The sequence below is a fragment of the Molothrus ater genome, chromosome 1 (genome assembly GCF_012460135.2).
Source record: "Molothrus ater isolate BHLD 08-10-18 breed brown headed cowbird chromosome 1, BPBGC_Mater_1.1, whole genome shotgun sequence".
NCBI classification, from domain to species: domain Eukaryota; kingdom Metazoa; phylum Chordata; class Aves; order Passeriformes; family Icteridae; genus Molothrus; species Molothrus ater.
The window spans coordinates 143,869,148-143,897,099 of record NC_050478.2 but is presented as its reverse complement, the minus strand read 5'-3'; the positions used below and the strand labels follow the sequence as shown (position 1 = coordinate 143,897,099).

The 27,952-nt window shown below is 39.7% G+C and overlaps 1 protein-coding gene across 5 annotated transcripts in view; it reads left to right on the top strand.

The window, feature by feature from the left end:
- Positions 1-27,952, top strand: part of CYRIB (CYFIP related Rac1 interactor B) — a 96,658-nt gene that overhangs the window by 46,309 nt on the left and 22,397 nt on the right. For 3 of the 5 annotated variants that reach the window (XM_036403227.2, XM_036403244.2, XM_036403217.2), the window contains exons 2-3: positions 8,076-8,154; positions 20,007-20,043. The gene's annotated coding sequence lies outside the window, so the exon portion shown is untranslated. The remainder of the gene's footprint in view (positions 1-8,075; positions 8,155-20,006; positions 20,044-27,952) is intronic. The other 2 variants (XM_054514748.1, XM_036403252.2) reach the window with 1 other exon arrangement.

Genomic DNA, 27,952 nt, shown 5'->3' with positions numbered 1-27,952 from the left:
ACATTAACCTCGTGTGTGGTGCTAAAGGGCCCTGTGGCTTTCTCATGGAGGAGAGCCTGAAGCACATTCTGCCTGTAGAGCAACTCTCTCATCACATGGTTTGATGGAGTCCCTGATCTAAATTTGGAGATTGTAGAAGCCAGGCACCGTAATTTCAAGTCTGGTTACACATACTAGTACAATTTATCCCTGGTTTTCAGTGATTTCAGGACTTTCTTAAGGATGCTTGAAGTGCTTGTACTGATGATACTCTTGTTGAATGTGCTGGCATCTGCCTGAAATTAGTGGTAATTGGATGAAGGGAAACTGCTACCTATGCATGTTTGTTGTTGGAGTTTTACTTAAATACAGCAATTTCATGTCTGCCAGAATTATGCTAGCCCTGATTTCACAGTTTTGTGTGATACAGTTCCTTTTCTTCATGTATGGATTTAAGTTAGGTTTTTGGCTGTATTCTTCATGGAAAGTGGTTCTTCAGAATCTGTTAGTCTGAAGTAAGTCTTTCTAGCCTTAGAATAGCAAAAAAGCTTTGTAGTGTGACACATCTCTAAATAAAAAAAAATTGTTTAGTTTTTTGGGGTTTTTTAATTCTTATTTGACTTCTGTTCCACGGTAAAGTTTGATTTCAAAGCATGAACTAACTGCCTTGCTGCAATCTCTAGAACATGTGTATGAATATGTGAACATTGGAGTTTGTAATTTTGCTTAAGCAGAAAGACTTGTTCTTGAATGCTTCCTTTGTTACTCCAAATACAGGGTAATATAGAAAAAATTGTTGTGCTCCTGTTTTGACTGAGGTTGTAGCTTCCACATTAAATGTAGGAAAAATGCCTCTGGAGATGATGGCATCTACAAGTACCCTTTGAACAAAGATCTTGTGCTATCTCAGTACAATACAGTACATGAGAGGATGTGGGAGTGTAAGAATGGCTTCAAAATTCATCAGATTTCCTGTGCAGAAACAGGAGTCCAGTTGCCTTTAATGTCTTGGTAGTGAGAAGCGGATGTAAAAGCTGAGAGTCAACAGACAACCTTGTCAAGGTGAGACCTTCTACTCAAGGTCTCAAACATAAGCTTTGCAGTTTCATTTTTTTTTTCTTTTTTTAACAAATATTGGATCCTGAAAAGATCATTCAGACTGCTTAAGCTAAGAGCTTAAACTATTTACTCATCAGATAAAGTTAGGTACTGTAAACATCACTAAGAGCTGCAACTAATGCCTGCCTCTCTGTGGACTAGATAACAAGCTTGTCTAAATCCAGCTGATTAGAAAATAGGGAGAAAAAGGATATATTGACCAACCACCCAGAGTAAGGGCTTCATAGCATCCTTCCTAGGTTGTCTTCCCCTTTCAGAATTTTTAAATTACAGCCTTGTTGGCATAATGATGGGTAGAAGGGTTACCTGACTCTACCCTCTATTTAAGGACTCTTAAATTGATTGTTTGCCTGAGAGCCAGGCTCGTGCCTCCCTCCCAGCTGAGGCTGGAACACTTTCTAAGTAAGAATATGAAGGACCCTGAAGCTGGGACATGTTATGAAAAGGGGCTTCAGGTGTGTACCCAGGAAAGACTAAGCACAACAGAGCCTAGTGAGAAGGAATTTTTATGGAGTGGGAAAGTCTTTTGTGTTTAATCTTTACTTAGGACAGATCTCTGTCCAAGGGAGATCTTAAACTGATCTTGCAGTTAGGATATGCAGCTTCTATCCTATAATCACAAGCCTTAACTTACTGAAGAGTTTGTGTAGCTTGCTCTTAACTGTAACAATTAAAAGCTCTTAGAAAGCAGAACTGGTCCACTGGCTCTGGTTACAGGAGGATCTTCTTTCATTGTGCCTCTGTAGGCAGTAGAACAAAGCAGGACTGATCTGATGATCAGTCCATGCATCAATTCCTGATTTCTATAATGTCATTCAGTGCCTTGGTTGAGTGTTGTGTATCCAAGGAGAAAACACTAACTGAGATCTGAGGTCAAAAAATTTGTGGCATCTGTACTTGAGAGTGAAGAAATATTCCAGGTTGTGCCTTGTGCCTGTTTCTCTGTATAGCAAAAAGGTTTTACGACAAAAGAACTGCTCCTGACATTCATTATAAGAATTGCCAGACTTTCTGCAAGGACTCTGCACTTTTGACCAAGTTTCTGTAAGTTACATTCTATGAAATTAATTGTCCTCCTTCTTTGTATTTATCAAGAACATGCTGTCATTAGAAATAGGAAAAGATTAGTCCTGTCTCAGTCTGTCTGTATGTACTTGCCCTTTTCACCCTGCTATGGAAACCTGCTCCATTCCTAATCTGGACAACATGTCATCTGTGTCCTGCCTCTTCATCTCTGAGTTGAGTCACTCTAGGACTTGAGTCACTCTCAGAAGAGTAGATCTGTTTCAAAAGGGAACTGCAGAAAACACTCAATGTGTTATTTCATGTCTGGCATCAAATATATTCTTCTCTGCTCACAGTTAAACTTTAATCCTGACTAATATAAGAGTATTCAAATGATTGGCATATTTACTGCTTCCACATTTGTCTTTGAAACAGAGGCATATGCTTATTGTATGGCTAAATGGAATAAGTATTTAGCAGTTTCAGTTTAGTTGTTTTTTTTACATAAGAGCTACTTTCTTATTGCTGCATTTGTAGTAAATGCAGATATAGGTTCCTGAGCTCCAAGAAGCTGAGTAAATTAGGGCTTGAAGGTCAGTAATAGTCTGGTGAGAGTCAGAACTTCTGCAGTGTGAGCAAAGTCTACTGGAATTGGAGCATATACTATTTCCAGTTGTAATTAATAAATAATAAAACAAAAAGTGATAAGGATAGTCATCTACTAAATGTCAGTCCTTCTGTAAGACTTAGTTATTTTGAAAACCTGAATTTTTAAGGGAAGTTGCCAAACTGTGCCACAGTACTGAGCTTGAAGTACCAAATCCAGTGTTTGAAAGCTGCAATATTGCACTGACAGGAGAAAGTGTTCACAATTGGAAATCCTTTATATGACTTTGGTGTAATTATTGGAGGAAAAGCTGGTCAGTGTTCTGTTTGGCAAATTGCACTTCAGAGAATACATTGTGTTGGGCTGATAGTACTTTAAACCTCTGCCAAATGTTTGCCATAGGACAAGGGAAGGTTATGTATGTTTTCCATCTCTGTCTTTGCAACTCTTAGTTAACTGGGTGATCCTAATTTACTCTCAAAATTAGCTTCTAGAAGTACATTTTTAACCATAGTTAGTGGTTTTGCAGCTCAAACCTGTAAGGACTAGCATGCTTAAGTCCTGTAACTCATGCTGTTCTGATGAATGAAAAAAAAGGAATACTTAGCTGTTGAAAATGGTGTCACTAGAGTGCTCCAGTGTTACATGGAAGCAGAGCTGCAGGCTTCTGGAGGCAAATAGTTTTAACCTTGGAATGTGTCTTTGCATCAGTGTTATTAACTGTATGATGTACAGTTGAAGCTCAAACTATTGAGTTTTAGTGTAATTATTTGATCTTAAACACTTGGTTTCATTTCTGTCCTGGAAATAAAAGGAATGACAGCTTACTTTCTCAGCTGTGCAGAAGTGAATAATAGGGGATTTTTGAATAGTTCTCAGACTACCAATTCCTCAAATCACAGGAGAATTTCCTCTTTCAACTGAAAATTAAAGTTTTGGCAAAATATATTCACAAGGGAAAAAAAGCCTGTATCATTTTAGCAGGATATAAAATTCTCAAGTTTTCTTGCTGTGGACCTATTAGTGAGTTCTGGTATTTTTATGTTTTCCTGTTTTTGTGGCACACTGGTTTTGTTGCTTTCTGCCTCTTTTATGACTTAGCTATTTACTATGAAGAGTGGCCTGCCAGAAGCTCTGCAGGGGTTATTTTGACTGCTCAATGTGTGTGCTGTCTTAGTCTGACACCAGAATGGTTTGTAAGCTACCATAAGCCTTCTGACACTTAGTTATCTTTATGGATCTTTATGGCTTATTTTTTCTTCAGCTCATTTTGTATACTCTGAAACATACATGCATTTCAGATGTGTCTTAGGATGGGCTGTTGTATCTAGCAGTCTGTTGTGATCTGTGTTAGGGAGGATACATCACCTTAAATCCACATTACTGTCTCCTGTACTTTCTCTGTTTTGGACTAAGCAAAATCAAGTGCAGTCGAAGATGATGTGTGTTATGTGATTTTTAAATGTGGTTTATATCTATACAACAGTATACAGGCTAGGTGGAGGTACTACTAAATGGAATTCAGAGAAAGCTTTTGAGCTGAAATAGCCTGCATGTTAAGTTGTGAAATCTACATTTGCCTGGACTTTTGAAGATGCTATGTAGATTACCAAATAAAGAGGAAATGAAATGGCATCTGAGGCTGCCCCACATGGTCACTTCAGTAGTGTCCTTGGGATGTGATTGTGTGACTGGAGCAAGGCAGAGACCTGGAGTGTGGGCTATTGGGTCAGCAGTTGAAAGTTTGGGCAGAATTCAAGGACAGAGTGGCCTCTGCATCTGTTTCCCTCTGCATCTCAGCCCTGAGTCATTCCTCTTACCTGCTTGTGAAGACATGTAGCCAGTTCTGACATGGGTCTTACATGGGCTGTAAGGATCAGTCCTGCTTTAATGGTGGCAAGGACTGAAAAATTATTTAACTTGAAGCTCTATGTAGACACTGCTATATCTGACAATAACTGCCTGTTTTGCCTCAGTATTTCAGCAAACTGTCTTGGATGGAATGCCCTGAATCCCTCAGTAAAACCAGCTAAGCCCTGTGTTAGTGGCTTTACCCTTTGCTCCTGAGGACCTAGCCATTAATAAGTTTCTCAGAAGTTTTCTTCCTTGTAGCTCAAATGAGTGTGAAACTTGGAGGCTTGAGAAGCACTTGCTGTGCTTCTGCCTGTTGAAACATGTACCCAGGGAAAAGCAAACACTGCCATTCACAGAAGGCTTTTTGCATCTTTATGGTTAATGGTCTTCTTAAGCATAAATTTTGTATGGAGAACAAGATTTAATCAGGTGCTGTGCTAATTCCACCTTCCCCTTAAGTGACAAAACTAATGAAGTAAGGGATGGTCGCTTACATCAAGAGGTGAAGTCTCCCGAATTTAGCAGGAACAAGTGGGTTTATTGTCTGCTTCCTTCTTTTGAATTCATCATCCTACAAAGCTATGCCAGCACAGTTTGTGGAGGGCAGGGAAGGATATCTCCTGGGAATGAGCTTTCTCTTTTGTTGTTCACCTGCTATTCTCATTAGCCTGTCAAAGAAACAGTGTTAATTTACTCCACAAAGGTCTATTGAAGTAAAGAAAATTAGTTTGTGAACAAATCTTGTCTGAAAACTAAGATGGCAGCTAACTTGGTTTTTCTCAGCTATGCTATTTATACTGTAGCTTACAGTTTGAGGATGTGTTATTTAAAAAGAAAAATAAATCTCTCTTGACAGGTTTTATGGCCTGAATGGGATTAATCTAGATCATATATAAGGAAATGTTGTAGAGCTGTAGAGGTCTTCCAAAGGGGCCATGTTTTCTGCAGCTTTTTTCTGCGTGTGCTCCTTCAGCAGGCTTGTCCTTGCTGTGTGCAGTGCTCCTGTGCAGCAGCCTCCTTCTTCTCCAGCTCCTCCTATCACACCAGGCTTCATTCTTTGCCCTGTGCTGGCAGATGATGTACTTCCAGTGCTTTCTGGATGTTTCCATTATCTCTTCAATCCACTGTAACATGGCAGTTCTGCCAGGTGGGATTCTCCCATCCAGAATTGCCCCACAGCTGTTGCTGCTGGCGCTGGCTTCCCTTTCTCCTGAAGCCAGGCTGCAGGAAGGGCTTGTCAGGGAGGAGGAACAGCACAGGAAATGCTGAGCAGCCAAGAGTGGGAGCAGTGCAGGACTGGAGAGGGCAGAAGGGTCTCCACTGAGCTTAGGTATTCTTTTCAGTAAACCAAAATCCTGCTTGTGATTTCAGTAGTTACAAGGAGATTTAACCATTCGAATTTGTCAACGTGATGCCATGTGTCCTGAGAGTGGAACAGCAGAAATATAACAATTTTCCTGTTTAATGAAATGATCAATCATGCTTGAAAAAAAATCCATTTTTGGTACTGAATAAGAAGCTTTTCATACTGCAGTGTAGCAGGGTAGAAGGAAGTGTTTTTGATTAAGTGTATTGAAGGAACTTGTTGAGTTTCTTAAATGGTCACTCGGGCAGCAAGACTTTCATTTCTGTTATGGACTGTAGGCACTGCTAGAACTGCTATGCTGTGCACTTGCCAGGCAGCATGAATGAAAGGATCTTATGGCTTCCATTCAGTTTATAAGATAATTGTTAACCTATACAGTTGTCTGGCAAGAGGTCCATGAATGAAGGGGACTGAACAGAGTGGTGGAACAATTGTTTAAACAAAGCCTATGCATTAATGGAGTAAATGTGCTTTGGGTGTTTTTTAGATTTCCCCTTCTGCAAGAAAGAGAAATAGTGCTTCTTACAACATTTGCAGGAAAAAAAACCAAAACACCAACATACTAACTTGACAGGCAGTTGCTTATCTTAGGTACTGCCTTGATACAAATTGGCAAAAGTTATCATTAGTTAATATTACTCTTTTTTGGTTTTGCTTTTCAGCTGTCTGTTGCAATTATTTGCTTCGATGTAGCTGTGAATAGAATCCCTTGGTTTTATTTGGCATAGTATCTTTGAGTCCTTGCCTTTTCTTCTAGCTGTGCTCCTCAGGTTGCAGGTTTTTCCTTTGCAGAGAGGGCAGGAGGCAATGGGTGGCATCTTTTGGATGGTAGTTTTCACTGTGACTAAAATCATTCCCCAGCCTCAATACTTTATAACTCTTCCCTCCACCCTTCCCAAACTGGGGCGGATCAGTAATGTTATGGTGTTTGTGATTATATATTTAACTGCAAAGCAACATATTTTTGTTAAATGCCCATTAATCAGGATTACCTGATGTAAGAGGAACTGCTGATAGCTGATTAAATACAAATTAATGCTGAATATTTCATGCCTCTTCAGCTGGATTTGAAATGACATGACAGGGATTTTATATTTCTAAACCAAGTTTGTGCTAAAAACAGACATGTTGCAGAATATGCTTGACTTGGCTTTAAGAAGCAGAAAGAGAATTGGAAGACAAAATGGGAAGATCACTCTTTAAAAGAAACTTTGAGATGTGAGATACTAAAAAGAAGGATTCTGGTGCTAGGAATACCTTTTGCAGGAGCAGCAGTGTTTTTTCTGGATACAATTTAAGTGATAACACTTAAGTACTTAAACACTTAAGTATTTAAATTAGCTGAAATCCTTGAAAGAGAAGCAGCCTACAAAACCCCAAAGGGCAAAGATTTATGAGCCTTTCACCACAACAGAAAGGTATCAGTTCTGGGCAGTTCATCACCCAGTTACTGTACTAAAAAAGGTAGGCTGCTTGCTATATAAATCTTCTCCAAATGAGCTGAAATACCCTCCAAGTGCTTGCAGTGGAATCTCAGTGCTGCATTTCCATAGGAAATGCTGTTTTGTCTGAGCATACAAATACTGATTTTTCTAAACCAGAAGCTTAATTTTGAAGCAGAAAAATCCTAGTAATCCTAGAGAAGTTCAGATAAGTAAAAACTTCCATTGATGGCATTTTTCTTTAACTGATGAAAACCATAGCAATCAAGTGCTTTTCCCTGTGTGCATTATATGTGGCACTGTAAATAAAGCTTGAACTGAGACCTACTTTTTTCTGCTGCAATTATGTGTAACTCAGCTCTGTAATGCAGAGATGTAATGCTCTATTTTTTGTGCTGTAACTATATGTAACTTGGTAATGCTGAGCTGCAATGCTCTATTTCTGATGCTTGTGATTATGGCTAGCTAATAGCCTTACTGACTCACAGAAGAGGTTGTAAGGATGCTTCTCTGTTTGCTTCTAATGTCAATTCCATAAAATCACCAAGTGTTTTTGAATTCTGCATGTCTCATTTGCATTCCTAAAGGATTATGTAGGTTCCTTGGCACTGCAGGATTAACTTTGATTTACCCCTGGCACTGGTTTATGTGATTGAAATACCATGTATTGTTTATGTTTAATGGGGTTCTTCTGTTCTTTCAGATTGTGAGGACGAGCTGCTGCATCAATAATCTGAAGAAGGGAGTTCTCTGTTAAGACTGCAAGAAGATACTACTAACTGGTAAACACTTGCTTGGGTTTCTTTGCTTGTACAATATTTCTTTGTTTTCCATAATATTTTAGGCCAAGGAGTACAAAGTATTTTGATCTGTTGAAAGCAGGTAGTTCATGCAACATTTTTTCTTGCTAACTGTCTGTAGCTCACCAGACAAAAGACTCAGTAGCAGTGGATAATGTGTGGGCATTTAAATTGGAATACAAATTGATTAAATTCCTGCTCTCTCAGTGGAAGAAAAAAGACTGTTTTGTTTTTTTTTTTTCCTGTAATGACATGTTAGACATAGTCTGTTTGCTTTTTTAGCTGAGACAAATACAATATGTCTGTACTGTGTTCTGTATAAATACTATTTGAAGTGTGATAGTGCAAACAGTGTAACTTGACATATAGTGCTTCTGAATCTGTAGAGAGACAAAGGGAAGCCTTAACAGAAGTCCACATGCTTTGGAAGATGCCATTAATGTGCTTGTAGTTATTCAATGGCTGTTTGTTGAGGCCTAATTTTCACAGAGAATAATGTATGATAATAAAAGTAAGGATGTCTTGTGATTCCCAGACACACCAAGTCATGTGCAGGCTGCTTTTGGGTACAGAACAATAATAGGATCATCAGTGAGGAGCTATGACCACTTAATAGCAGTTTGCCAGTCCTTGAGTTAAGAAGATGTTGAGCTAGAGTATTACACAGCAATCACAAGGAAACCTGAGAATTTAGGACATTGGAATGTCTTGACATAGGTAAATCATGGGCACATTGATAGTTGGTACCAGAGTTACAGCTCACTTCTCAATTACTTAATATTGTAGATGAAGTAGCAGTTTTCCTCTGTAATTATACCTTTCTATACAAGAAATTAGACCTTCCATCAAGCTTGGATCTCACCTTTCTGTTTACTGCTGCCACTTGAGCTGCAGGGCTCATTGAATTTGTGTTGAGAGGGTTCTTTGCCCAAATGGGGTGATGTGGCTGGGTTCAAGGAAGAACATGGAAAGAAACACATCCTAGCCAAGAAGAAAACATTAAGCTTTCATGACTTAAGCATTTACAGATGCTTTATTAATCTTCACTTGCCAGTTCATTTGCCTAAATTTTATAAGCAGTCAAGGATAACTTTATAAAGTTCTTTTGTGTAGCTGTTGCAGAGAATATTAAAATGCTTGGTTTGGTTACTCTGCCAAACCTAGATTAATGATAGGAAAGTTTTGAAAGCTTACAGTAGTCAGCAATGTGCATCTGTCAGAATGACATAGTAAAAACAAAGTTGTTTTAGTTTTTTTTTATATAAAGATGACTTTCATAGTACAGCTATTTTTGAGCGATAATTTCAAGAGTTTTGATGCCTGTAAAATTGTAGTTCCTGAAGCTAAAATACATATGAGACTCATTCCTAAATACTGGGTTTGGAAGTGTATGACCTTCAGCTTTTAGGAGAAAAAACCTCTGGCATGTAGTGTGCCACCATTTGAGGTACCAAAGCACTGTAGTGCCACCATAAGTTTTGAACCACATTATCATTATCTGATAGTAACTTTTAGGATAATACTTTGTATTATCCTGATTGTATATGATGCGAATAAGTAATGTGTGTCTTTCACTAAATTTGGGTGCATAGCTTGCTCTGTACAGAAGACTGAAAAGCTCATTAGTCTAGAATTGAAGTCTTCTGTCTTTTTCCCTACTTTGGCTTCATTTTCCAGCCCATCATCTCCCCATCTCTCTTGGAGAGAGAAGTTTAACAGGATGGTCATGCTGAGTGAAACTGGGTAGTTCTATGAAGTAGTTCTTTGTCTGCAGCTGTGGTAAAGTATTTATCTTAATTCAGTATTTCCTTTAGGATCAGTAAGTCTTTTTTAGCTTGGGGTAGTGCTGCACAAACTTGGTTTCACTGTTTCCAGCAGTAACTTTGTTTTGGAAAGGCAGGAGCTGAGAGCCTGCTGAGCTCTACTGTGTTTTAGACCTGACCCAGGTTCTCAGCACAGGCCCCCAGCTCTGGGACTGTGCTGGAAAGAGAATGTGATACTTGGGTGCTGTATCCCTTGGGGCAGTGCCTGTGTCTGGGTCTTGCATGACTGGTGCCAAGATAAAAATTCTAACCCAGCTGGTCCTTGATGTGGTGCAGACCAGCCCAAATGGTTGTGGTAGATGTGCATGCCCATTTTATCCAGGTGGTGTTTCTTTTGCTTATGATGTTTCAACTGTCCATTATCACAGCCACTGAAGGATGAGTAACATTTCAGTGTTTGCCCTATTTTTCTTGTATTAGCTGTTCTTTTTCATTATGCTAACTTGTATGGGATTATTTTTCCAGAATATCAGTTGTTCAGAAAAGATCTTAATAATTGTCTTTTGCTTTCACATATAATCTCTGATAATTATTCACTCTCATTTTAGTGTTATCTCTTACATGCAGCTTGAACTTGTCTGCATGCTTGAAGATTTAAAAATCTTTCCATGCAACATAGAATTGTTCCCCTGTAATGATGATGAAGAGATGTTTTGAGCAAACTGATTAACATGTTGTGAAGTCTCTGTTCCAGTACTGATATTGTGGGTGGATTAACAGGTTTTTCATTTATGCTAATTTTAATAAATATGAAAACACCTTCAGTATTACGTTTACAAAGTGAAAGCAAATGCATACCTGCCATTTTCTTATTAATTTTGTGAACTCTTTGTTGTGGCTTGTATAGCTCTTATGAAAGTAACATTTGTCTGGCTGACACATCTTTAAATGTTTTGCTTCCTCCTGTGAAGAATCTTTAAAAACTTCTTCAGTAACAATGTCAGTCTTTTCGTGCAAATCCCTTGATATGTGTTAAACTTAAAAAGAGCGGGAATATTTGTTGTCTTTATACCTGTGTGTGTAAAAAAGGTTTGAGGTGAAGGATCTCATGCAGAAGAGATACCGTATTTGAGTAAGGCCCTATTCCATGTGTTTACAGAATTCTGTTTGATTTTGACTGGTGGGAAAGTTTATATGAAGTCAAACATGCTGCAAGAAATATAAAGCTTGGTTCTGTTTTGTTTTGCTCAGTGCTAAATGTTTTCTCTGTTAGATAAGGAAATAGGTTTTATAAATGTGTAGCTTTTAATGGCTCCTTTCAGAAAGGTTTGTTTGTTTGTTTGTTTGTTTGTTTGTTTGTTTGAGGAAACCTATGTAACCAACACAGAAAGTGGTGACATTACAAATATTTCTAAAAGCTTTCAGTGCAAAGCCCACCAGATACCAACAGCAGGGTAACGTGGGAATATCAGGAATAAAAGAAGAACCTGCCACAGTGATGTTACAGAATGTAAATATGTTAAGAAAAATTGCCTTTCTGACAACGGAAACCACTTGTACTTCCCATTTGTGCCACAACTTAATCTCCTTTGATATTGGTGCTCTAAATATATTGTTGTAGGTTTGTCTGTAAATTCAGCAGAGCCTCTTGAATTGATTTCTCATTCATGTGAAAGTGGGTTTGTGTTAAAAGGCTCTTAGTACATGGAGGTTAAGTACTTGTTGTGATTTTGACACTCAAGATAATGTGGTAGAAATTCTGATCATGATACTGATATTCTACCAGCATGCATTTATTTTGCATTAATGGTGGTGTCTAAGGCAAAAAAAGAGGAATGGCTGAATTGTTTTAGGCTGAACTGAGCTGTCTTGTACTTATTTGCTGTATTTTCTCTTGGAGTTTGTTTACTGTGCCTCGCTGCAATAGCACAGGAGTAGATTGAGGTGTTAGAAGCTTTTATAAAGTGCTGTGTTTTTTAAAGTTTAATAGTGTTTATTACCAATGTAAATAATGTGCCTGTGCTGAGGGAACATAATGTGGTATCTTTTTTTCCACAGTAGATGTAAGTAAGTTAAACCTTGAACAAAGATTGTAGTAATCTGCAGATGATCAGTGACAAGACTTTTTCAGTGGAATCAAGTGGAATTCAGTGTGGAGCTCTTCCAAAATATCTTTCCTTTACATGTAGTAGTCCTACTGCAGCAGTTAATAGAGTAGTTTAAAAATAAGTGAGTTTTGAATTTGGTTTAAAGGCTTATTTAGTAAACTGTGCTCTGCTTGAGACTTCAGCCATGCTGGTTTGTTTATGAAGGTAAAGCTGCTATTTTTCTTTACCTGTAAATAGTTGCTCAGAACAACATGAACTGTTTAATTCTGTTTGTCCAATGAGCCTTCAAATCAAAGGCATTAATTTAAGGGTTGTTTTGACTTTTTGAAAAGTCACTTTTAAACAGGGGAGCAAAATATGTAAACTTTTCTCATCAGAAAGACATTTGACCTGAAAAGCTGTCCTTGTTGAGACAGGTGACTATGGAGGTTCATATTCAGTTTTATGCAGTCTGTTCTATTAGGTTAAGGTCAGATGTTGCTTATTTCACTTCCTGACTTAGAGAAGAACTCTAAAATACTTATTAAAGGACAATTCTAAGTTTTGTGGAGAGAGGGTTGGTTTTTTTTAACTCTGTAAGCACTTGAACTATAGACCTAAAGTCCTTTAGTTCTTGTTAGTGTTCAGCTTACTGCTTGACCACATAACTGCAGATCTATTATTTAGAATCACAGAATGTCTCAAGTTGGAAAGGACCCACACAGATCTTCAAGTTCAGCTCTCTGCTCCTTTCAGGACTCCCTACCACTAAATCATAGGACTCAAGAGCATTGTCCAGATGCTTCTTGAGCTCTGTCAGGCTTGGTGCCATGACCAGTTCCCTGGGAGCCTGTTCCAGTGACCAGACACCCCCTCAGTGAAGATTTCCTTAATGTCCCATCTGAACTGCCTCTGATGCAGCTTGCCTTCCTTTAGGTGATCATGGAATTAATTTGAGAAATTATTGAAAAGAAATATTGTGCAGCTGCTGAGACTCAGTGCCATTAAATTGCAATGCAGGAATTAAGACCTTGTTGTATAGCTGCTGTTTTTTTGGTTTATTTTCCTGCCTGTTGGACAAAGCTGTTGAATGCACACAACAGTCCCTAGGAACTGAACCTGGGCATTCCCATATTATCTCTCTCATGTTTGTTACCCTGTATTCTGTAATTCTTGTGTTTTTCCATCTCACATGCTACCCAATAAACATTTGAGATCCCAGGTTAAAATATCATGGTTAGATTCTTCCTTTCTGGACAGCTAATGATTGATACAATTGCTTTTAGTATTCTAATAGTCCATGTTTTTACTAGAATGATTTCAAAACTGTATTACTGCAATGTATAGCTGATTGGAAAAGCTTCTTCATACCCTGCCCTCTTCTGTTTTCTAAATGTAGCTGCAAAAATTATTGCAAATATTTGTTTAGGTGGAGCTCACAGAGCTCCTGGACAAGCTGAGTCCAGGAGCTCAAGAGTCTCAGTGCTCTGGGACAGTTCCTCTGGCAGGAGCAGAGCTCTTCTGTCCTCCTTGACAGAAATTGCTGCTTGTCCCAAGGCTCTCATGAGTCACCCTTTGCAAAGTCTTGCCTCCTTTTGTGGATGAGTTGGAGCTGGAAGGAGCTGCCTCTGCTGAGATTTGCATAGTGGGGCAGCCCTGGGGGAAGGAGTTCAAGTGAACTGCTTGGCTGTCACCTAGAAACTGCTCAGCCCTGAGCCTGTGACAAAACTTACTGCTGCTGCTGTCCATAGGAAGGGCTTTTCAGGCTTTTAAAAATCTAAACTGTGTTTTTAGCAATCTGAAATAAACACATCCATTGTCTCTGAGCAGCATAGATGCTGGTGGGATACTTCCATAGCTATAGCACAGTCAGCTTAGGTCAAAGTTCATCCTAGAGTTTTACCTATCAGAGGGGTAACTAGGGCTTCAGCTCTCAATTTTTTATTACTGTTGATGAACAGTTGATGTTTAGAACTCACTAAAACAAATAAAAAGATCTTATAGGTGGTGAGTGACTTCTGTGGCTGGTTTTTTTTTTGTTTGTTGGGGGTTTTTTTGAGTTATTTTTTGTGGTAGAAGTTCCTTGCTGTTCATATGACCTAGTACAGTCCTGAGGAAAGTGTTTGTTGGGGTTTTGGGGGGTTTTTTATTCTTACCTAAAGAGTAGAAATCTAGATTATAAGGAATAAGGACTCCTCTGTTCAAGCATTAGGGAACAGGGCTGTGGGTCTTGGCATTGCTCAGAGCTGCTGCTACACCACTAATAATGTGAATGGGAAAGCCCTGCTGGCCTTTCCTTGTCTTACTGTTGGTGTTTGTGCAAGTGGATGAACACTGCTGCAAACTTCCTGGGACAGGACACTGTTTCATTTCTGTTTTGATGATATTGAGCCAGAACTCTCTGTTAAACTCTGTCATATTCCTCATAAATTATATCATCTGTATATCTTAGATAAATAAGCTGTTGAATCACTTGAGTGGTATTCAGGAACACTTCACAACTGGGTGTTAACACCATAAAAACAAAGGAAGCATCTACTGTGGCAAAACAGTGATGCCAGGTAGTCGTGGGGAAGTTAAACATGCAGTGGCAAATGCCAATGCCAAATGCCAGTGTCATTAAAGGTGTAGGAATGATATCCTGTATCTCTTCCTACCTTAGGACTATTTCAATAGTTTTTTTTTTTTTTTGAGGAGTGAAAGCCTGAATTCTTGAGAGTTCTTAAAAATTCTGCTTTTGTTGTATATCCAGTACTAAAGTACTAAATCACTCCAGGGTTTGGATTTATGAAAGTTCAAAAGAAATACAGGAGATAATATGTTACCAGGAGTAGAAAGTTCAGTTGTCTGAGTAATTGACTATTAGACACAGGACTTGCTTTAATAATTCTTGCAGTCTTTTTAATTTTTTGGGTTTTTTTTTTTTTTTTTAGTAGAACCAGCTGTGTCATCTGGACTAAAGTACCACAGCTTTACCCTCTACTCCACTACCAAAAAAAGCAACCAAACACAAACTAAAACACAACTCTAAATTAAACAGCTAAAGAAATCCCATCTCTGCTTTACTAAAATTCCTTACTTGTCTTCTGGTTACCCAACCTTTTTTTTCCTCAACTTATTTCTATAAGTGAAAAAGTTTATTTGGCAATATTTAACTTTTTGATCTGGTTAAAAAAAATCCCTTGTAGTTGATGTTCAACTTGCAGGGTTTTTTTCTGTGTAGAGCTTTGAGATGCAAAAATGAATATTATGATAGTTTATTTTACTGTTTCCACTAAGCCAAAGTAATGGTTTGTCCTGGAAACAAACCATTTTGTGTAAGTGGATAAAAATAAAAATTTTCATGCTGAATACTAGTTTTGGGTGAATATCCTCTTCTGAAATACAAGCTTCTCAAATATCTTTTAGTTTTCCCTTTTTTCTTATTTCTTTTCTGAAGTTGTTGGAAGGGGGGTATGTGTATAAAACCTTGTGTCCCTCCTATTGGTCTACAGTGCAGAATATAAACTTTTCTATTAACTTTCAAGGATTCTTTTAGGTTGGAACAGGCATGCAAGGTCAGGTCCAACCATCATCCTCCACTGCCAAGTCCACAACAATATAATGGGATACATTAACTACAAAAGGTATTAAAAAAAAAAACAACTTGAAATTAAGATCATATGAAGTGAAGCTGCTATGCAACAGTAACAGCTTAGAGATAATGTATCCTGTGAAAGTATAATAATTAGGGAAAATGAAATAAGCTTGAAAAATTATAATGGAATGTAGACCCTCTGATACATTCACAGTCCATTTCTATCATTAAATTACAAATTTAAAACATGGGTTTGAGTGTAGCAAGTAATATTAGGTACTGTGGCAGCATTGAGAAATTACACAGGATAGGGAAAGATTTAATATAACATGTGGACTTCTAAGATGCAATTCTGCCTCACCAAGATAAATGAAAATGAATGGAGAAGAAAGATTTGAGCTGGAGCTTTACAATCAGAAGTCAAAAAAGTGGTTTTATAGCAAGCAACCAGTACATTTGCTCTTTGTGAAGAACTGAGGTCACTTTGCAGTAGTGGTAGCCTGCTTTGCTAATCTTAGTCTCATATACAATTGCCATACAGATAGAGAAGGATCTTTGTCTACAATCACTGATGTTAAACACCAGAGTTCATCCATTTAGCATTGAGCCAGGGGTTCATCTGCAGATGCCCTGAAACTCCCTTTGAAATATGATCCTAGCAATGAATTATTTTTTATAGCTTAGACATCTGTTATTGTTACTGAAGTAAAAATCAAATTTTATTACTAAACATTTCTGAGTTTTCTCTTTTTATTACCCACAAGATGTGAGATGTATTTGACTTGTGGCTCTGTTTTGGACTGGGCTTGGTTTTTATGTTTTAGTGGGTGCTTCTAAGGGTAGCAAGTTTTTTTAGAGCTGTTTCCACAAACTTTATTTCAAGTCTAAAACTGAACCAAGAGAGCAGGAGCACCTAAAAATTGCCAGGGCAGGTAGACTTTGAGCTAGATCCTGTTCTCTTCTGTATCCAGGGGCCGTTAGCATGAATCAACTGAGAACATCTGTGCCATAGCCCACAGCTGCTTCACATGGATTTCAAGATGGTGATGCTTACCCAGAGGAGTCCCAGTGCAAGTTTGAACTGCAAACCAGGAATTTAAACATTTGCTCTGTCACAGTAGCAGTCTGCTGTGTTTTGAAAGCAGCTTTAGTCTGGGTGCCCAGTATTTCACATAGACTACATGAATCCCATGCAAGCTTTTGCTAGTAAGTGTTGTAAGCTTTGTGATGTTCATACTTTCTGAAGTTCCCTGATGAGCTGAGATACCAGTTGAGTAGACAGAAAGTAATTTAGATTCTTGGTGCAAAGTTGCTGATGATTATTTCTTACCACTCAGTGTTTTCAGAACGTGACTGTTGGAAAGCCTGAAAAAAATCATCATTCTTGTAGCAAATCATGACTGACAGTCACTGACAAGTCTGTGCCTGAGAGTAGAGGCTCCTTAATTAGTTCAGCCAGAGCTGGGCAGAAGACAGTGGTTTCATACTGGAAGTTAGTGGTTAGCTGTTCTCATGTGAAATCTGTTTTCATGTATTGCTGAGTTAAGCAGCATCAGTTCAGTATGAGGTGGATGCCCAAAGCACAGAGCTTACTCAGTGGTTACCCAGTTTTCATTGAGGTTTTTTCCTCCAGTTTCATCATTCACAATGATGCCAAGTTTACTTACTGCATCTTTTTTATCTGGGTACCATTTGACTTGTCAGCTGCAGGCTTTTCCTCTGACAAACTGAATGATGCTTGGTTTTGTTTCTGTTATGCTACAGCTTAGATGGTTCACTGTCCCTCTCTGATGGCTCTAGACAGTTTTCCATTTTGGTTCTTCAACTGTTGTGACAATTCTTTGAATTTCTGTTGTAGTTGGCCTGAGATACTGGCATATGTTTTGGCCTCTTTCTGCTGTGGTGAAGTTAGGCTGCAGTTCAAGGGAAGGAGTTGTCTGTTTAAATGAGATCCCTGGGATGGGATGCATTAATCTCTCTGCTGTTTGACTCCATGAGCTGTAACCCATTGAGTAAAGTTAATTTTCCTGCCAGAACTTTTTTTCCCTGTAATGTAGCATTAAATATTTGACTACCTCAGAATCACAAGAAATTGAAAAATGCTGGGTATGAATTACTCAATTTTCGCTACCTATTAAGTTGTATAGTTTACATGTCTCATCTTGTGCCTGTTTGTGGTATTTCTATAATAATCTGTAGATCTAAACCTTGAGGATAAGTTAGAAGGAAGCTCAGAGGTTTTGCAAATCCTCTATTCCAGCATGAAAACCCAAATAGTGCATGTTGAACCTGAAAGGGTTCTTCATTTAGAAACTCTTTAGTCTAAATTAAGGTGTATCCAAAGAGCAAAAATTAATTCTGTAAAGAATCCAGTTCACCAATCATTTCACATCTATTTTTAATGCATCTTTGCTGGTGTTCCTCCCTGACTAGAGATCAGCAAGTCAATTTCTTATCCATTTAGGCAGTGCTTTATTATATTGCTCAGTGCTAACCTCTAAATTTAAAATACTGTGATGTGAAGTCACACTATGTAAAAAAATCAAATACCTGTCAGCTTGCCAGGATAAACCAAGCATCAGCAGTGCTCAGTGTGAGCTGTTTTGCTCAAAGGCTTTTTCATAGGTACTAAAGGATAGGAAACCAGTTAATGGATTCCTGTGCTAACATCCCTCTGCCTGTTATTGATGATAGTCCAACTGACCTATAATTCTCAACTTTCCTGGCTGCTTCCCTTTTGCCTAACGGCTTTGCTGTTCTCCTCCTGCCTTCATTACACAGGAGTCCTAGAAGGCTTTGTTAATTATTAACTTCCACTCATTCATTGAAGCTTTCAGGACAAGCCACCTGAACATCAGCACGTTGTTCTTGCAGGTGGTAAGTGCTTATGTCTCTATGTGTGCAGCATTGTGTCCAGAAAGATGGAAAGACCTGACCTCATTTTTTTCCTAATAATTCTATCAGTTGGAAATAGATGTATTTCTGTAGAAATGAACTAGTACCATTAGAGGACACTTTTAAAAAAAAGTCCCTAAGCTAGCAGCTACATTGGGCTTTTTTTCCTTTCATTTTCAAATGTATTTCCATAGTCTGCTCATTCTAATGAATTTAGGCTTCTTGTTTTTGTTTAAAGCTCAGTCCTATCTATTTCAGTTATATCTATTCACTCTTTTTCAGGAAATTAGCTTCTTAGAGTAGTGTGGGGTGGCGCTTTGGTTTCAGTTTCTCTTTGCAATGCCATTTGTGTTCAGCCCTGACCTGCAGGGGACTAGCAATTTCCAGAGTTTTATTTTTGTTGTGCTGTCTCAAAGCACAAAATGAGCAGTCTGAAGTCATGAGAAGGAAAAAAAAAACCCATATTTAAAATATGCCCAATGAGAGTGGGTGCATTTTAGGGAATTGCAGTAGCTCCTACAAACACAGTGCTGTTAACCATTTTTCTTGTACTGGCTGTTGCTTATCTCTGAGAAAGTAAGGGGAAGCTGAAGTCAATAGGAAAAAGGCAAAAGCAGCTGCTACCCAAACTTAAGCCTGGTCAAGGGGAAAACTTCTTTGAGAGAGATGCGTGCACTGAAAAGAATGGAGCGTTAAATTTCTACAGTTGTAACTGTGTCTGATGGTCATGGTTTTGCTTATGTTCACTTCTCTGGGCTGTGAAGAGTCATTCTCACTAAAGTCTCCACTCTGCTTCTTGCCTGTGCTGCTGTGTATCTTCAGAGCTGTCCCTAGCTAATGTTACACTATTGTTTCCTGTGAAGCTTTCAGTTACTGTAATACTCCAAACCTTCTCCTTTAAACTGTACTATTAACATAATTATTTCACCATGTTATGACGGTGGTAATGATGTGTGCAGCACACTGAGGCTGTCCAAGAACACTAGTTTTCTTTGTTAAGCAAATGGTTTTCAGTGACTTGAAAATGCCTTCTCTGGAGGTCAGCATGCAAACCTTGAATTTTTTCAAGTGCACATTTGTGTGGTTGGATTAGAATCTTGTGTGATTTTCTTGTTAAAGCAATGTGAAATGCAAGCAGAACAGTTTGCCACTGGTATTTTATTGCAGCTTTGATTCTTTAGTTACTAAATTTATTCTGGAATATATGTGTTTATGCATTGTCTAATATGGCAGCACTTTTCCCTGGAAGCACATTCATTGCCAAATAATGGCATTCCCTATTTATTTGTATGCCTAGAGATAAAACACAGTTCTGAATTACATTTTCTTAGCATATTTTTAAAAAGTCTTGGTGGCTTATGGATCCAAGACTGTGTTTATGAAGTAGATACATAAGAACAGTATGTCTGGAACAGATGTGTGTTTGCTTTTCCAAGGTCACATTGCATTGCATTTAAGGCTTTTGGTGTAAAAGAATTAATTTCCATAATCTCTTTTTTCTTTTTAAAACAGACTGGAGGCCAAGAACAGAGTGCAGCACTGGCTGTAGGTAAGAATTGAAACTTAACCTGCTTGAAAACTGCTGACAAATAAGCAAAATTGTAGTATGTTAAAGGACAGAAAATGGGACTCCTTCAATATTAGTCATTTTCCCTGCAAGAACTTGCTTTCCCTCTTTTCCTTCAAGAACTCTTGAAATTTGTGGTGTTTTCTGGGAGTCCTGATCCCTGACAGAAATTATGCGTCTGTGTTTAAAGATGCTAAACCAGGCTGCAAGGATTTGGTTTTTGCTTCCACAGGGCCTCACCACAGAGCCTGGTGAGGCTGATTTTGAAAACTCTTCACCAGAGCGATGTGAAGTCTCATTACTTCAAAGAAGGCATTTCCATTATACACAAAGTAGTTTGGCCACTTGTGTGAACTTACCCTAGAAGACTGTGCAACTTCTTGAACTATTTGAAGGAGGAGATAATGTTTTGGTGGTTTCTCTCTGTCTTTTTAGTAAAACTACTGTGTAGCTGAACCAGATCTCTTATGCCAGGAGCCAGTACTCTGAACCAGCTTGTGAGAGTGAAGAGGTAGCACATGCTCATGTGAAGGTTTTAGCTCTTAGTTTTATAACCTGCTGCTTGTCATCTAAGCTACTGCATAGTGTCTGTGTTACACTTCATGTTTATTGTGCTTTGCCAGCACAGCCATTAATCTTCTGTTGCATTGGGAAGGTGATGGTACCAAACGTGAGGTAGGATTTATTTTTATTCTCTTATTTGTTTTTATTCTTCTCAGTTGGAGAAGGGAGACAAAATACAACAAAAAGCTCATGGATTGAGATAAGGGTGGGGGAGATCATTCACCAGTTACTGTTATGGGCAAAACAGACTCAGCTTAGGAAAATTAGTTGAATTTATTACCATTAGAATTAGAGCTCCTTCCCCCCACTCCTTCTTCCTTGCTAGGCTCAATCTTATGCCCATTTCTTTGCCTCACCCCTTCCTGCTCGGTCAGGGGAGATGGGGAATGGGGGTTACAGTCAGTTCATCACAGGCTGTTTCTGCTGCTGCTTCCTCCTCAGGGAGAGGAGCCCTCCCCTGTTCCGGTGTGGGATGTCCCTCCCACAGGACACAGTCCTCCAGAAACTTTTCCAACATGAGTCCTTCCCAAGGGCTACAGTTCTTCACAAACTGCTCCAGTGTTGGTCCCTTCCATGGGGTGCAGTCTTGCAGGAACAGGCTGCTCCAGTGTGGGTCCCTCACAGGGCCACAGGTCCTGCCAGGAGGACCATGGGTCCACCATGGGCCTCCCACAGGGTCACAGCCTCCTTGGGCATCCACCTGCTCCAGTGCAGGGTCCTCCAGAGGCTGCAGGTGGATCTCTGGTCCCATGTGGGAGTAGCACTGGTACCTTTTTCCTTTAGTAGCCTTTACTTACAAAGTCCTTGAGGGTATTGTTAAAGCTGCAGTTGGAACTAGTGCAGACTTTTAATTTACAGCATTGTGTGCATTTACAAATTAAACATTATAAAAGTTACAGAAGTGAGTCAGACCATGGGTCCATCTAGGCAAGTCCAGGCTCCAGGATCACCATCTTTCTTCCCTCTGCATGTGTGCACTTGGTTTTGCACATCTTTTCACAACTTCCACTTATTCATCTACTAGAGCAATGCTGCTTCTGCTTAGGAAGGTGAGAGTCATCCAGAAAAGCTGGGAAAATTCAGGTTGCATTGCTGGGAATGATACTTCCTGCAGGAAGAAGAATGCTGTCCAGCAAATGACTACAGCACATGGCAAATCACTTCTGTTTTCTTTGAAGAAACTGTGGACCAACAGTGTTTCAGATATTGAAGGGAGAATGTTTGTAAGTCAAGATGATGTGGTGTCCAGTTCAGCAGAAGCTGGGGTGTCACTCCTGATGCTTTCAACTTCCCCAGCTATGCCAAGACAGAGTTAGCTGTCAGATGTCTGATAGCATCATAAACCATCAGGGAATCATCAGTGTTCAGAATTGGGAGGGACTGACCAACCCTACCCAAGCAACATGTAAAGAACTGAAGACTATGGAAGAATTTGGTAAAGTTTTAAAGAATGGACAAACTGAATTAGATGTTGCCATTGAATAAGGTTAAAACCTGAAAAAAAGCTTAATATTCAGTGAAATCTAAATCTTTGTGTGAGCAGGTGCTTAAGGAATAGTAGGAACAGGTATACCATGTATTTGTGGTTCTTCTAGTATGTATTCTCAGCTGGAGTATTTTTCAGAGCCACATATGATTATTAAAAGTGTTCAGTATTCTTAATGTCTTTCCATTCTGCCTATGTACCTGGTTTTCCCCAGGAACTGCTGCAAGCTTCTTGTGAGATGAGATGAGATGGACCACTGCAGAAAATCATAACTCTGCATGATATTCTGTGTATGTGTTACTGATCTTAATGGATTTCAGGTTGTATGATATCACTGAAGAATAGGAAATGTTTCTCCATATTTCCAACAGGTGGATGGAAATGAATTGTCTTATATTATCTTAGCCTTACTGGGTACCTCTGGTTTGATTTTAAGATATAATAAAATTTGAGATGATGGGAGAGATGGAAAATGGGATAAAAAATTATCATATTTGCACAGATATATAAATCTGGACCAGAAATCTGTAGCGGACCGCCAGCAACAGAAATCTGACCCAATCTGGTCAAGTGTTTTTTTTTTGTTTAGTTGGGATTTTTTTAACACTTGCTTTCCAACAAGAAAAACTATCCAGGTTCAGTAAAAGTAGATGGTGGTCTTTTGAGAGGATCTGAAGAAGTAACTTGATGTAACAAAGATAGGTGGTAGATCTTCAATCTTGCAAGGAGTCACTTTTGAATAATAAATAAACAACCATGTAGAGACCAGTTTTATCCCTCTGCCCTGCCTAATGCCTGTCTGTTTGTAACTGTTTCTGGAAACAGATGGGATGGGAAGGAGCATCATCCTGCTACTCATCCTCTGTTGTACCATCATCATCTTGATGTGCTTCATTAGCCTTCTGTATCCTGCAAACATACTGTGTCTGACTGGTGTCTCAGAAAAGGAAAATCCACAGAATAATCAGAAAGCTGTCCTGAAATATGGAAACCTGCCCTTCCAGCTCCATGATTTGGAAGGTCATAGGCCTTCCTTTCCACCTTGATATTTCAGAGCTGCTGTGTCACTGAACTGAATTCTCAGATGGACAGTCAGTGTAAGGTTCATACACACAAGGTTTGTGGTTTAGCACTGTGACATTCCAGTAGAAGTCCCTTGAGATGGAATTTGTTAATGGCTCTTTATATCCATCAGCTTGATGATGAGATAATTTGCCGTGACATTGTTAGTGCAGGATTGCAAGCCAAGGCACTGAAGGGATGCAAGATTTGAACTGAACTCTGAGAAAGCATTTTACCTGAGTGTTGCAGAGTGATGTGGGTGCTTGTACTCCTTGTCCCGGTGCATCGAATGGCAGCACTGCCAAGGTTGTGGGATCCTCAGTGCAGCTTTGCCCAGCTCTGATACTGACACGTGTGGCAGTCTGATGGGTGGGAATTCAGCTCCTCTGAAAGAAAAGAGTTTCCAAATCAAGGAGGCTGGAAGAGAAAGTGCTGTTTCACGTGTGAAATACCAAATGGAAAATGGCACATCAACTGGACTGGTCAGGAACTGAAACGTACTCCTTTCAGTTAGGAACTGAAAACATACTTCTTTTTTTAGCATTTAGATAAAACTTGCAGGTTTGGTTTTGGGGTTTTGAGGCTTTTTTTTTTTATTTTTGGTTGGGGTTTTGCTTCTTTTCTTTATACAGGGGTGATTGGCAGGAGAAGGACTTACTATACAAAATACTGTTGGATTTGGGTTTTTTTTGGAGATGAGAGCTTGAGGGTTCTTAAATTATAGGCTGACATCCTGGAAATATGAAACTTTCTTAGTAATGTGGTAGTATAGCACAGTTCTAAAGCCTACCATCTTTCATAGTGTGAGCAGCTTTTTCCTAAAAGAATAAAAAAAGTGTAAATCTGCCACAGCTCGTACTAAATGGGGAGGGGTTTGTATCTTTAAGTACCTAATAAAAACATTCCCAGTTTACTTTGAGAGAAGGCAGATTCGAGATCAGTGTTTCCAGGATAATGGCAGTATGAGAGCAGTGTTTGGGCAGAGGGTCGGGGGTGCCGGGCGCCGGGATCCCGCCGGTCCGGGCTGCCCTGGCACTGGGATCCCGGCGGTGCCACTGCCCTGGCTCTGGGATCCCGCCGGTCCGGGCTGCCCTGGCACTGGGATCCCGCCGGTCCGGGCTGCCCTGGCTCTGGGATCCCGCCGGTCCGGGCTGCCCTGGCTCTGGGATCCCGCCGGTCCGGGCTGCCCTGGCGCTGGGATCCCGCCGGTGCCGCTGCCCTGGCACTGGGATCCCGCCGGTCCGGGCTGCCCTGGCGCTGGGATCCCGCCGGTCCGGGCTGCCCTGGCGCTGGGATCCCGCCGGTGCCGCTGCCCTGGCGCTGGGATCCCGCCGGTGCCGCTGCCCTGGCTCTGGGAGATGCAGCGGTAGCGCAGCGCCCTCTGCTGGGGAAGCGCAGCGCTGCAGGCGGCGCTGTGCCTCTCCGGCGCTAGAGGGAAAAGCAGAGTGGGAATTGCCCTGCAGTGGAAACGTCCCTGAACTGAATGAAGAGGGTGGTTTTCCCGATGGCTGTCGATGGAATGGAATTAAAAAGCGCATTTTGCAGAATTAAGTTAAAGCATGTTGGGCTTGTGTCTTTTTGAAAAAGGAAAGGGCATGTAATTATTTTTTAACCCCAGATTCATGCTTGGAAAAATTGTGCAGTTACTTGTTGAAGAGTAAATCAGAGCAGACTTTTGGAGCATAGTCTCTGCCCTATTCAATACCAGTTCTGTTTTAAAAACAAGCATAATTCTTCCAGACAAATTGGGTTTATTCCAGACTTGTGTGAGCATGCTTAGTTATTTTATTGTAGCCCCTGTCAAATACGTTATTCAGTGTCAGCTGTGCACTAAAATGTTCCCAAATTAACAAGGCTCTAAGACTACTTCTAAAGAAACTGTGGATTCTTCAGTGCCTTTCCCTTGATTTCCTCTAAGAGGAAAAATGGACTGAATAAACACTCCTCTGACCGTACTTTACAATTCTGGTTTTGAGGAATGTGAGTCTATTCACTAGTCTGTTTTCCCTGGCAGACCTCCATCCTCCTGATATGACAAGTTTTGAATTCAGTTTTGTTCTAAAGGAGACTTTATTGATGATGTGTGATCTCAAAAAAAAAAAAAACAAACCAAAAAAACCAAAACAGCTTCAGCTAAAACAGGTTATTGTATCAAAGTCAGTTTAGCCAAATGAATGGACATCAGAGGCAGCTTCAAACAGCTTTTCAGTAGTCTGAATGCTTACTTTTCTGTACAAAAACATTTCTTATCTGACTGTATCGTTTGTTTTTTCACTTTTCAGATAGGATGCTAATGATTGAAGCCCAAATAATCCAGTGATATAGGCTGTTTTAGGGGGTTTGGAGGGGGATTTTTGGCCTGCATATATTTTACTCTTCTTGTGATTGGTTTGCAGTCCCTGGTTTGTGGCCACTGGGTGTCAGCAGTGCAGAGCCTGTGGGTCTGGGCGTGGGTTTGGACTGGGAGTCTGTCCCAAAAGTGTCTGTCGAAACTGCTGAAACCTTAATGATTGCTTGAAAAGCTTGTCCATCAATGAAGGAAAAGTGCATGTTTTGTGCAGAACTGGGGGTGGCTCTGGCACTTCACTCGTGTGTTTGATTCAGCAGATTTACACAGGGGACACAATTTGGGCTGTTACCTTTAATATTAGTGATGATACTAGAGCTGTGGTGAATCCTGAATATAAAACCAGTTATCTAAAATATAACTTGCTTCAAGCTAATGGCACCAAGCTTCTACTTCCTAAATGTAATGGTGATAACGAGTGATAGCTACTATTTTTTTAATATTGGCTCTAATTATTTATTTCTTATATGTATGATATTACTTTGGCATTTTGTATCATGGCAGATCTTTATTACTTTAAAAAACCACTAAAATCAATAGGTGAAATTAGAATGTGTCAGAAGGCATCTCTGCTGCTCTAGCACTATTCAGAATAGAAATAAATATGCATTAGTCTAGGAAAAACATGCTTGTATCCAGGGAGAATGTTGCAACCATCAGAAAAGAGGGATTCCTGCAGTGCATTTTACCAGCCTGTTTCCATCTCTGCAGCAATCTCTAGCATTTCAGGTTGAGGGCAGAAATGTTCTCCCTGGATGTGAAGCTTTGCTGCCTCATTGGCAGAGAAAGGCACACGGGCTCCCATAGGCTGCCAGGCTGTGATGCCATGTGTTGCTAAGGGCTGCCTTGCATTCAGCTGATCTGGGCAGGCACCTATGCTCTGCCTCATTTCTTTCTGCTTTTCTCTTTTTTTTTTTTTTTTTCTTTTTCTTCTCCCTGTTCATGGCTGGATACTGTTCAATAAGCCTTGAAATAGGCTGATAGGATTATCCTCCTAGAAAAACAGTATAGAGAGACACTCAGTAAGTGTTTTGTTTATGTAGTAACACTGCAAGTGTTATATCATTATATATTATTCCACTATAATGCTAGACTTCTAATGCTATGCATGTTTTTTACTTACTATTTTGCCAAAAATCTTTCTGAATTGGATGTTTATTGCTGCACTTACATGACCAGATGAAAATTTTAAGCTCAAATCCCTGGAACAAAACCTTTGTTGCTTCATTAGATGTGCTTTCCATATAGTGTTGTGCTTAACTGCATATGAGGTTTTCAGGGAGTTTTTCATACTGCAGTTTTCAGTTTTCATACTGCGGATTTTAGTATTGGGAATAGCCTATGCATACATGTCCAAAAGGTAAGCTAAAGCAGATTTTCTTCAGGGATCACAAACAAATGTTTTAATCTATTTATTTAACTGTTTTTTAAACTAGTTTGAAAGCATATTAGGCCTGAAATAGAAAAAAAAAGCAATAGAAAATATCACTTATGAACACCTTGGTAGTGTTTTACCTGTAATGAGAGTAAGTTCTCCAGCTACTCACCAGTTACAAGCAACGTCTTTGTTAATACAATTTTTCTTCCAGGTCTGAGAGGGGAGATTTCTTTGGTGCTCAGATGAATTTACTTGCATTGAGTATTTCTATTACATTTCCCCTGGGCTTAGCCTGGGGGCTGGGGGGCACTGAAATGTGTTGGGGATGTTTTCCACAGGAAGGGCATGCGTGCAAGGCTTGTTTTGAAAATATGCCTTTGCTTTCCGCTTGTCTGATCAGGGCTCTCCACGCAGCATCATCCAACCCCATAAGGCTGCAATGGGCCAGATCACCCTAATCCAATGTGGCATTCCGTATGTCTTCCTCTGCAAGTAGGTCAAGTTTAAGCCATGTTCCTGGCTTGTGCTCCCATTTCCCATAACCTGCTCCACGTGGCTCAAGTGTTGTGCTGGAGTGCAGAGCATGCCAGCAGGGATTCTGAGCAGCCTCACAGGGACAGTCAGTTTTTGGACAGAAACTAGTGGTTTTGTTCAGCTCTCATCTTGTGATGTTGCTTTTGTGGCAGGAGAAAACTTCAGTGGCTTAAATGTGTGCTTTTACTGAGACTTAGGCTGTTAGTTTATCTAATGAGTTGCCTCTGGACACTGCACTATGAATTTTTAAAATGAGTAATACTTCTGGGAGAGAAACTGGTTTGCAGGTTTTGAAATGTACTGTATTCTGAATGAGAATACCAAATAAAATTGGATAGAGGTTGGTGCTCTGAAGCTGTGGAAAAACAAATAGGTAGTGACCTAAAGTGTACTTCAGGCTGGACACGTGAATATTTTGATGTTAGTGATTGAAATATACAGAATTCTTCTTGGTAAGAATTACAGCATCAGTGTGCATTTTTTTCCATGTGTGCTGGAAGAGCTGTGAGTGAAGAGGTGG